The sequence below is a fragment of the Pararge aegeria genome, chromosome 19 (genome assembly GCF_905163445.1).
Source record: "Pararge aegeria chromosome 19, ilParAegt1.1, whole genome shotgun sequence".
NCBI classification, from domain to species: Eukaryota; Metazoa; Arthropoda; class Insecta; order Lepidoptera; family Nymphalidae; genus Pararge; species Pararge aegeria.
This window is the reverse complement of record NC_053198.1, coordinates 5,977,002-5,989,411: the sequence shown is the minus strand read 5'-3', so window position 1 is coordinate 5,989,411 and position 12,410 is coordinate 5,977,002.

Genomic DNA, 12,410 nt, shown 5'->3' with positions numbered 1-12,410 from the left:
TTTAATGTTAAAATGTACAAAACAATATCAATCAAAATGGACTAAAAACTGATTTAAATACTAACTTACCAATGCGAAGCGGTCATGCTGTAAATTTTGCAAGATTATTGCGGCTGTATATTTATATTACCCACCTATATTTGAATACCAAAATAAAATTAAAAGAACCCCTTAAAAGCAACATTGAATTACTTGGAATTGTTGTATTTGTTATCATCATATAAAGTTATTACCTGCGCACTACCGGGCACGGATTTCCTCTCCAGGTCCAGTTAAGGCCGTAGTCCACCACGCTGGCCCAGTGCGGTTTGGTGGACTCCACACACCTTTAGAACATTATGGAGAACTCTCAGGCATGCAGGCTTCCTCACTATGCTTTTCTTCACCGTTGAAACAAGTGACATTTTAATTGCTTAAAACGTACATAACTTAAAAAGGTTAGAGGTGCGTGCTGGGATTCGAACTCGGCCACCGAAGGTGATGTCGAATTCCAACCCACTGGGCTATCGCCATATAGCCTTCCTTCCTTGAATGGGCTATCCCCCAGCACTGAAATAATTTTTCAAATCGGACCAGTAGCTGATATCATCGCGTTTAAGGAAACAAAAAAAATCTTCATCTATATATGTTACAAAATAACATTAGTAGAAACCCTTTAATGCTAGTTTCATTAAATAATATTGCTTTTAGGAAAGTTCTCTGTATAAAAACTATAAAGTACCCATATATATACCATCTAATGTTAAAATAAATAACAAATATTAAAGTATAGACTTGTGACTGGTTCATAAAAGAATCTGTTTTTATAATATGTTATTTACAAGAAGTAAATTATTGTAGGCTAGATGTATATGTGTAACAGCGATAGCTCTTTTTTACATGACAGAACATATCACATTCACTTCGTACAAGAAACATTGGTTAGATTCAAAAACTCTATTCATAAACGTAATAAGTATAGCAAAGTATGAATTATTAACTTTTCATTTTTAAATCAAAAGTTTTTTTCAATAACTTATTTGCAATAAATGAACCGGAAATAATTACAATAAATGAGTTTAAAAAAAAAAGTGATTCGTCACAGCCTTATTAACGAAATTAAAACCAAAAAAAAAAAATACAAACGCGTGGCGGACACCACGCACCCTCTCCAACGGTCACGTATGACCGAATACTCTATGGAAAGCCCTATCCGAATCACACACAATATTCTTGTAGAACTTGAAAAATTACATATCATTATTGCATTAAAAATAAAGCTCGTTTTTGCACAATCTTTGTCGCTGCTGTGGGAATATTGCGGTTCTGGCAACATTATCGGTATAAAGGGTCAGGCGTAATTGAACTGCAATTTGTTTATACTAAGGGACTCAGAAGATAATGGACAACGCTTTGATTAAAATTGAAGAGCCTATGAGACTTGATTGAATTTCCCATGGAAAAATACAACGTGGAAGCACCATCGATTTTTTTTTATTCTTGGATAGGCAAAGATTTAAACAAAAACTATACTGAGCACATACTCGTAACATCAATTCGATTCGAGTAATTTTTTTTTCAGTCGTCATAGTATTCTTATTCCTATAAATGTCCAATAGTGATTAAGAGCAGGTATTTTGTAGAAATATCTAAGGATATAAAAAAGCTTATGTAGGTACCTACTTATTTTAATTTTAATGTACAAAGTGCAAAAATAGAGAAACAAAAATTGATTTATTTTTAATTTTAGAAGGTTTACCGACTCATTGGCCCCTATCTTAATATATATAAATCTCCTGTCACGATGTTTGTCCGCGATGGACTCCTAAACTACTTAACCGATTTAAAATTAAATTTGTACACCGTGAGCAGTCTGGTCCAACTTAAGAGATAGGATAGCTTAGATCTTTGATTATAGTCGCAATTTTCTTTTATTTCAAATTATTTGTCTATAATTAATTGGCAGTCACATGTTATATATAAATACTACTATACTCATTTAAAGCTTAGCGATACTGAATACTTTAAAAACAAAATCAAACGCAGACGAAGTCGCGGGCAACAGCTAGTACATTATATATCTCAATTACACACGGAGAATCCGATGAATCTAGATCTGTGCAAATAATGGACGAAACTATACATCAGTAGAATTACCTAATCATGGCTTAGGCCAGAATTATTTTAAAATATCAGTTTTTGCAATGGCTGTAACCACAAACCATTTGAATATAATATCAGACAAAAGTCTAAATTTTTTTATTCAACTAATAAATTTCCGAGTCTATAATTGTTGACTCAATAATCACATTACAAGGTACATTTTACAACCGTTACGAATCTCTTTAAGTCAACCACCTGGCAAACGTTAAGCACATTATAGTACCATCATGCTCATCCCTCACTCAACAATACCTGGACCCTTTCGATCCCTCACAACCCTAAAATACTCGTAAAATATTATTATAATTACATGCGCGCGTTTGGACTTCCGCAGTTTTTTTTCGAGGGTGGCAAACCTGCCGTCCGAAAAATAAAACTTGGCTAAGTGCAAAAAGATAGATTCGGATCAAAAGCTTGTTAATTAATATTAATCTGATAAACAAATTACATAAAAATTGGATATAAAAACAAATAATTCAAGTTATAGAGCTTTTTTTTACCAAGCACCAATTTGAAATTTATACACAGTTTCTAGTCAAAAGCCAAGTCATTCGCTTTGCTTTGCAATATCTGATATATAAATCTGGTAATCAAGTTAGATAAAAATAAGATATAAAAACAAATAAGTCAAGTTTAGGGCTTTTTTTACCAAGAACCAATTTGAAATTTATACACAGTATCTAGTCAAAAACCGAGTTTTTTGCACATCTTGGACATTTTTATCTTGGAAATGGACCGCCTGGTATCTACTTTCCATCCTCGAACTCAGACTAGAAGATGTGCTCAGATATCCTATTCACAAAAAATAGGCAAACAAACAAACGCAATAAATTCAAAAGCTGCACACTAAAACAGCAATATTTTATTAGTACCAAATTAACGATAATTATGAATACTTAATAGTTTGTGAATTATATCCAAGCAGCAATGGGGCAACAGCAATCTCTCTTGCTCCGGGGCTGTTCCGATTTTTTGCTTAGATTATAAAGAGCAAGAGAGAGTTTACTTAAAGTAACTATATCTCATCACGCCATCATAAACTACTTAACTGAAAAAACGATTAATAAAATTAATAAAGAATTTATCTATCTAGAATTCTGTAATGTTATAAAACTTTAATTTGGCAAAATGTAACTTACCCGTGTTTCATTCAACGACGTCAGTATAACTGTCAGTTTGACGTGAGCTTTTTAGTGTTGCCAGTATTAATATGTAATTTGCCGGGATGGGTGCTGTGATAAGGGAGGGTGGGTGATTGATTAAATAAGTGTGCGCGGCAGATAGGTAGTGTTTAATGTGTGAATGATAATGACGAGATCGTATCATTTAGCAGAAATGCTTTATCGGCGATATGTATGTGGGACATTTTAAAATGAATGTTTATAGATTTAGGGCCTTTACACACTTATAATCACATTAAAATAGTAATGCAACGTAATGTTTGACGACCTGACGGCGCAGTGGTGAGCGCTGTGGTTTTGAGTGAGAGGTCCCGCGTTCGATCCCCGCCAGGAGCAATTTCGGAATTTATTATTTCAGAACTTTCTCTGGTCTTGTCTGGTGGGAGGCCTTGCTACTTCACCACTGACAAATAATGAAGAAAAGGGATTTAGCATTCTTGTGCGTCGTCGCATAAAAACTAATTTTGGGTATGGGTTCAATAAAAATGTTATACCATCTGACCATTTAGCCCGTTACCATCTTAGGTGAGATTGCAGTCGAGGGCTAACTGGTAGTGGCATAAAAAAATGCAAAAAAATTGGTCGTCTGTAAAGTCGGCTTACTGACGATAGTTTAACGTGACAACGTCGTAAGAAAATACTGATGGAATGGTTGCATTTTTCAAAAGATAATTTTAATATTATTTGTTTGATAGATATTGTCGTCACTATAAACAATTGACACCACATTCACTTTTCACTGCACTTCATCCTTGCCGAAAACATGTAAATGTATTATTGTATATAGAAGCTGTCCACGCGGACGCATCGCTCACTTAAGTAGGAGAGAGACAGATGTCGAACGCGGAGGCCGACTGTGCCTCTTTGTCGCTCGTTCCGCGCCCTCGCTTGCACTTCAAGCCTTCAATGGAACGCCTCGGAGCGAGGTAACGCCGCATACGTCATGTTTTTTCGTGCGTGCAACCGGCTCCATCGAATTATAAGACGTTGTTACGTCAAAAACTTTGCCAGTAACCACTACCTTGTCAAGATTGCCTCCATCTCTTACAGCAGTGTGAACGGAGTACTTGAGAATTCTCTGAAGACAGGTGGTTTAGCCCTTTAGAAGTTTCAACTTTAAGCTGTCTCAATATCGATGCGTTGGTCCTGTGTTCCGTCCATGGGATCCACAGCATTTTCCTCCAACACCACTTTGGTACTTACCAATTTTATTATTCCAAAAGTTTTACATATAGAATAGGCATAGAACCGAGTTCTCCCTACTAATCAATATTAAAGCAACGATTATAATAATATAATGAGCAGACGATACACCCGCGGATACCCCGTCGCAGCGAGCACCGCACAGGTGGGCTTAATCAAATTATACAAATTGCAACATACAATATTCATCGCGTAGGGACGTGCCGATTGTGAACTGTCGACACAGTTAACCGATAACTACATAAGCTACTTATTCCAAAATACCCTTTTGATAATGGCCTTTACAAATGTTGAAGCATTGAAATGCAAGTGTTCATATAGCAGTATTGTCGTCTTTCTTTGGACTCTATTGAGCTTTGCTGGGAGGCGCTGGACACAAGGTAAACTATGACCATACAGGTACCCCGTGCAGAGCAAGGTCGCACAATTTCTGTGTAAAGACGACAATCTCCTATTGAATGATGGATTCGGAAGTAGACTGTGCATTGCACAAACCACTTTATGTATTTGGGGACTCAAACGCTCGAAAATTCCGTCGAAGGTTAGACCCAGATATTTGAGGTACTTGCCAAATTGAACAACTTAACCTAGGCGAATCGAAACGCTAGGTGGTAAGTCGCCTAGGCATGCTTATCGCTCCTGAAATCATAGGGCCTCAGTATTTTTAGGCTTTACCACCATTGCTTACCTACTGGTTGAAGAAACATCGCGTTATATGGTTCATTATCCGACTTGACCACTAGTTTATAACCTACTGGTTGAAGAAATGGAAATCTTGCAAGATTTTCATTTATTTATAAAGGGTCATTTAAGGTAATTATGTTATAAATAAAGATTGAAGCGTTTTGAAAATCATAAGTTGGCTTTTTTGGTTCGGGTGGCGCAAGCCGAAATTTTTGATGTTTTCAAAATCTGTGCTTTTTTCTCAACGAATTTAAAAGGCTTTATGCCTTATGTGTTTCAATAATATAAATGTCCAAACATAAATAAATAATTAAAGCGTGTCCCAAAAATTGGTCTTGACGTCTGGTGACCTAAGAGCTGTTTCTTAGCCAAACCGCTAAGTCTAGCAATTTAAAAGGGCAATAGCGCCAGAATTTTGGGTAGGTACCATGCCCATAAGTGAGCAGTTGGACGACTAATATTTTTTGTAATTATTAATGTCAGTTTGCAATTTTTATTAAGTGTTTACTAATTGTTATTATACTTTGCTAAACTATTCACGTAATTAAATTAATACAAGTATCCAAACCTCAAATTCGACCTCGGCGATTGAAGGCCGAATAACATACGAAGAAGTGGGCAAAGCCTCGTTATACACAAGTAGTTGGTAATCTTTAATCGATATGCGAATCCACAGCACTACGGACAATCGACAAGTGTGATTAATTCATGTTCAATAATGAGGTCGAGCTTTTTAGCTCGCCACGAGCAAGCAGCCGCCGCCCGCCATTGATTTGTGCCCAATTTGTCGCGCTGCGGTGTCCTGAATATTTGATCTGTCTGCGTAACGTTACATTTAATTATTTAAATTATAAGTGGAAAATGCCGAACGTTTATTATGCGGTATCATTTCTACTAATCTATAGGTAGGTATACATAAAATTTAAAGTCCTTACTGGCTGATATATCAAAGCACCGTCCGCTGGGGTTAGAAACTTGAAATTTTGACAGTAGGTTTCTTGACGAAACCGCACACAAAGAAAAGTTTTTTTGAAATCCCACTTCCACGGGGATTAAAAGGGGGTTAACAGTCTGACATTAAAACGCGAAAGATTGCGTGGATTTCAGTGAAAGTTGGCACATATGTTAAAACCTAGTTAGTATTATGTAGATGTACCTTCCTTCATAAGACGGAAGCGGTGATAGTTTAGTGGTTAGGATTTCGGATTCGCTTTCGGGGGGCCGAGTTTGAATCCCTGTACGGCATCGACTTTTCTTCGTTATGTGCTGTTAAGCAATTCAATATCACTTTACCTAACAGTGAAAAAAAAATCGTGAGTAAACCTTTATTTCTAAAAGTTCTCCATTATGCCCTCTAAGGTGTGTGAAGTTCACACTGGGCCAGCACGGTAGACTACGGCCTTAACGCTTCTGGGCCTTAGTGGGTCTGATAAGATGGACATAGGCAGCGTCGGCCCTAGATTTCACAGTTCCTTTGGCCAGACTGCGACAGCGCCATTGTGACGATGATGTTAACATATTGGTTTTTTGCGTAGTTTTAATTAATAAATACTACACACTTTGCCAAGCAGTGTTGCCAAACCAAAAAAAAAAAAAACAGGTTTAAAGGATTGGGGAACTCACAATAAACATTATAAACATATTTGTAATAATAAATTAGAAATTACTAGACTATTTAATTAGAAACACAATTACAGAATACACTGTACAAGTTTTACATTTCCGTTAGTAGGTAGCTTTAAGAATTTGGAGTTGAGTGCAAGTAACTCTATTGAAGTTGTCTTTTCTATAATAATAGGTAGTATTGTTGCTACTATTGGTAATAAACTAAAAATTATTTAATTATTTAACAGTTCTAAAAGTCAAAAATTAAATTTTTAAATTTTGATGTCGCCGATACCTCCTGCCGTCGCTTAGTTAGCCTATTTATACTGTATGGTCATATTAGTTTGGTGATCCTGATTAGCTAGATAGCTAGATTCACTTGTCCCGTGAAAGTTGTAAACTTATCACATATTTTGTATGGAGTTATAATGTAGCTACCGATTAGCAAAAGAAAAGTTACTATAGTGCTTTTAGGGCCACTTAGTAGGCACACCGTACCCAGTTTAAAATATGGGTTTTATATAAGTTTCACGCGGAATTTTAAACTATGGGTGCATTTTACATAAGTTTCACGCGTAATTTTAAAATATGGGTGGGTTTTATTAGGTTTTAATACGATTTAAACTTTCATGTCGTCGCGGAAGTGAGCTCCGAGTGTAGCTTTGCGCAGGTAGTCGACTGTACCGTCCAGTGCAAAGCTTATATTGATAATTGAACTGAGCGCATCGAAATGCACGAAGTTCGAAAATACATAAAGTTTGAATCGGACTGTAGCAATCTTTGCACGCTGTAGGTAATGTAGATTATTATGTTCGATATTCTAATTTAAGTGGGAGGTCCCGGGTTTGATTCCCGGCAGGTACAATTCGGGAGTTTATAATTTCTGAATTGTCTCTGGTCTGGTCTGATGGGGGGCTTTGGCCGTGGCTAGTTATCACCCTACAAGACGTTCCGCTAAGCGATTTAGTTTTCCGGTTGTATGTCGCGTAAAAACCGTTTAGTGGTATCGTGGTACCTCCACGGGGTTAGCCCGCTACCTTCGACTGAATCATCACTTACCACCATGTGAAGATTGTTGAACGCGTTGCACCGTCAGGAAACCTATAAAGAGACACCTTGTCACTTTTTCCCACACGTCCGCACGGAAGTTCCCACCCATCACGCAAGATGGCGCACGCGCGGCGCGCGGCCACGTGTCGCTTGCCCTTGCTCATTTACTCTTGTTTTTATTGAAAACGCTCAAATAATGGAAACAATGCCCCTCGCGCTCACGAATAAATAACAAGGGTTAAAAACCAATTGAACCAGCTCATTATTCACGCATTTTCAATATGTTTACGTTACATTGCTTTCTTTTCATCGTCATCATACCAGTCAACTGTAGCACATAGGCCTCTTCCCACAATGAGAAGGGATTGGTGGACTCCACACACCTTTGATACATGCAGGTTACCTAACGATGTTTTCCTTCACCATTGAAGCAAGCGATATTTTATCTGCTTAAAACACTTTTAAGTTAAAAAAGTTAGAAGTGCGTGCTGGGATTCGAACTCGTCCCCCCGAAAGTGAAATCGAAGTCCTCCCCACTGGGCTATCACAGCTTCATCTTTCTTTTGCTATTATACTAATACAGGAGGCTGATTGCAGCACTTGTGATAATCACCATTGCAAGGAACTTCAAATTTGGTCCTTATTTGAAGTTTCTTTGTTCCATTCAGTAAAACTTTAAAGGACGAAACGTTCGTATTTCAAAGGATCTGTGGTTTTGCAAAGTTATAAAAAATAATAAACTGGTGGTTTAGTGCTATCGTAATAGCATGTCTAAATAGGGATAATGAGGTCATGGTTTCGATTACCGGGATCTAGAATTTTTCCGTACTTACACTCAAAGTTTGAAAATGCCTTCTATCAATTCTACCCCCGTGCTTTGGAGAACATGTACCTAATAACCATTAGTCTCGGTTATTATCACTAACATGTAATAATAACTGTAGCCGACTGACCAGATTTGGATTAGGATGGTGGGTCTACGCGCTTATACCCTGTATCCTATGCGAGTCATTTGTTGTTTCCTTGCATTACCGGTCAGTGAGATTCACATGTAATTTTGAATTGCTAGTTAATAACCACTAGTGTTATTTTTATTGTGACAATGCTACATAATACGTCAAGCATTCGTTTCGTAAGGAAAAGGTAATAAAACATAATAAAACATTAGACACAGAAATTACATTTGTAATGATTTATTAAAACCTTACACCAGTCATTCGTTCGTATTTAGCTAATTAATAATAATTACAAACAAATTTCGCCAATCGAATAAATTAAATGATATGGTAATAAATGAGTATTATAAAATGAACTGTGCACATTAATTATATCTGTGCAAAATTAGTGCCCCCGTAACAAACTTAAAATTAAGAGACCTTTCGAACTTTTAGTCTAGCGTAAACTTAGGTGATCTAAAAATAATAAATTTAGTTTCAATTCGGCACGACCAAAAACTAGTTTTAAATGAAGTGCTTTTATTATTGTTCGATAAAGTCTTTAAATAGCGTCCTATAAAAAGAAAAATATCCTCCATTATTTGTTATGCTGCGGTCACATTATACAGCGTAGATTCGTTGTCGCGTTGCATTGTGCCGATACAACTTCCTGTCCGTCCTACGGCCAAGTGTGTTGACCACAATCAAGCTTAATTCGCTATAATTAGCGCGACGTTTAGAACCGGTCTGACACCGCTCGATGTCTCGCTGTAAACAGGGAGCGCAAGAAGTGTAGCTGATCGCACCAACGTATAAAAACCTGAGGTCCCAATAAACCGCCCGCTTCGCGTTTTATTCAACGTCGAGCGAATACTTCGCGATAGGACGAAGTTCTTGGTCAGAAATATCGCGACAAGGCATATCTACGCGATATCGACCTAAATGTGGACGCAACATCTGAAGTAATTTGACTATATAACCTTAGTTATATGGAAGATAAAAAAAAACCTTAGTTCTTGGTCACGTCAAATGTAGTTCAAGAACATAAAGGCGTTCGCACACCGTTTCAACTAAACACCTACTCGTCTGAGATTAAAGCTTGGAATGTAGGCTTTGGATTTATTATGTGACAGAAGTCAAAAGTTTTTTTAAGACTATTTGGGGAAATATCAAATATATAAATATGTTAAATATAGATCGAGCCTGCAATGTTTCGTACTAGTCGACGCCACTGTCAATATTTAAAGACTGATGAAAAGGCTTAAGATAATTTCGGCTCCGATGGTATGGGAACCGTGGCTTATATGACAAAACTCTCAGGCCGCGATTGCCAGAGAGTTGCGGGTTCAAATTTTGCGCGATCTGAACTTTTCATATAGATTATAAATTTAGTATAATTATGTATCGCTTAGTGGATGACTGGTCCACGCGTCTTCCCATGTAAACTACACTTCAAACAACACTTTATGTCAGATAACGTAAAGCCAATATTTCAATGCTTTAATTTGAGCAGAGTTGACGTTAAATCGTGCGAATGCCGTTATACTTTCAAAAGTATTAACATAACTTAGGATTGCACTGAATCTATTTAGTTTGTTATAGTTTTTAATAAACCGAGAAAGATATCATTAGCTCTGTTTTATATTTTAAAAGCATAAAAACAACAACCATATGAAATTAAAAAAAAAAAAATATACATACTATGTAATAGAATCGATTTAGGTGTGCTAAAAATAATAAACATAATAAACACGGACACTGATATTATTACAAGCGAATAAAAAATAGCAAAGAATGGCACAAGTACAGATTCTGGCAAATAAATTGAACAATGTCATTGCTACTGGGGAGCTAGTTACAACGTCTACACATACGTCTTCTACCTACACAAGCGTCTAGTCTTTAAGTACTTTTAGATACATTTCTAATAATCATCAATTTTATGATTTGGTTATGTATGGTTTTTCATTAAATATTTTATATTACTACCTTTAATACATTATGAAAATGTCATATAAATTAAGTAATCGTATGTGCTTAAAGAACTATTATTAATTTTAACCGTAAGTATACAAGCGCTAAAAGCCTCGCAATATAATAAACTAGTGTTCAATTTATTTGCCGGGAATTATACATAACAGCTTTTAACAATTTTATACTATGGGCGGACATGGTTACGTATAAGGCACCTTCATTTATTATAACTATTACACAGTCATTATTTATATGTATTATACATTATTATCATAATAATAGCTATAAATTTAGTGAAAACGTCTCAAAAAAGGACCCATAGAGTAATCGCACCGTAAGAAATAAAATTTACTATTATTATTGAAGGCTTTAATCAATTAATTAACAATTTTAGCTACGCACTTCCATTATAAAAATAACTATGATGTATTAACTGTCGTGAGTTTTGAGAATTGACTCCACTGTTTGCTTTGGAAACCAAGTTAAATAAAAGCACAATTTGAACCGCAGCGTAAACCGAGTAAAGCATGGTTGCGTTTAGCTTCAACGTTAAAATAGTAAATATTCAAAATAAGTTTAATAGTATACGCCAATTAAAACAAAAATTTTTGTATTTGGAATATTTATTAGCAGTTAATTGAGTACCCATTTGAATATTTTTGTCTGCTGAATGAAACAGCCGCAATTCATGAGTGAATACCGCCGCTGCGCTACGCCGCTGTCACTCTATAGAGGATGCTTAAACCTCAAACTATTAATTTAATTATCTAAACATTTTTCTTTATTAATTACTATCATTCTTAAGGTCATAGGTTATTATAGACGTCATAGGATTGCTACGAAAACGTCGTCATTAAAAAAAATATATACAGGGTTAAATAAAAAGTCTTTGAAAGCTCTCGGCGTGTAATTGTTCACATTAAAACTATCAACTTTTGTATTACGACTTTTTATTTAGGTCGATAGTTTGTAAAATATTTTGTATTCAAAATTTTACATAGACAGTTTTTACTACTCTGTAATGTAACATCGGTAACAGCGTGCAAACCACTACTCGCTCGCTCGGTTTGGTTCGCACAGTGTAATGTTACCTTACAGAAGTAAAATTAATTATTATTTTTACTTGTCTGAAATAAATTATAACTGAATTTTGAGAAGTCGTAGAAAAAAATATGTTAGTTTTTATGATAAAACCCACAAATCTGAGAGCTTTTTAGTATGTTTTTATTTAAACCTGTGCCGATTTAGCTCACGATGATTAATTGGAAACTAAAAGCTTAGGTATACAACATATTTTTTTTAAATTAAAGAAACAGTAAATCTAAAAGTTAAATATTAATAACTAATTTATTAATAATTTAATAAATTCTAAATCACTACAATCTACAATTAACATCCATTTGGTATATTATTAAGGGGTAAAGTAATAATTTAGTAAAATCAGTCTATACTATATGTGTCATCGGTGGTTAGTAGTATTATTTTTGACTATGCAGTTAAAAGAGTATCGAATAGTATAGAATTTAAGCATGAATTATATTATTATCTTACAACTAAACATTTAATTTTAATATAAGAGGGTTAGTTAGCGTTAATCGAGGCAGTATGGTTTAAAGATAGTTTTTTTTTATGCGCT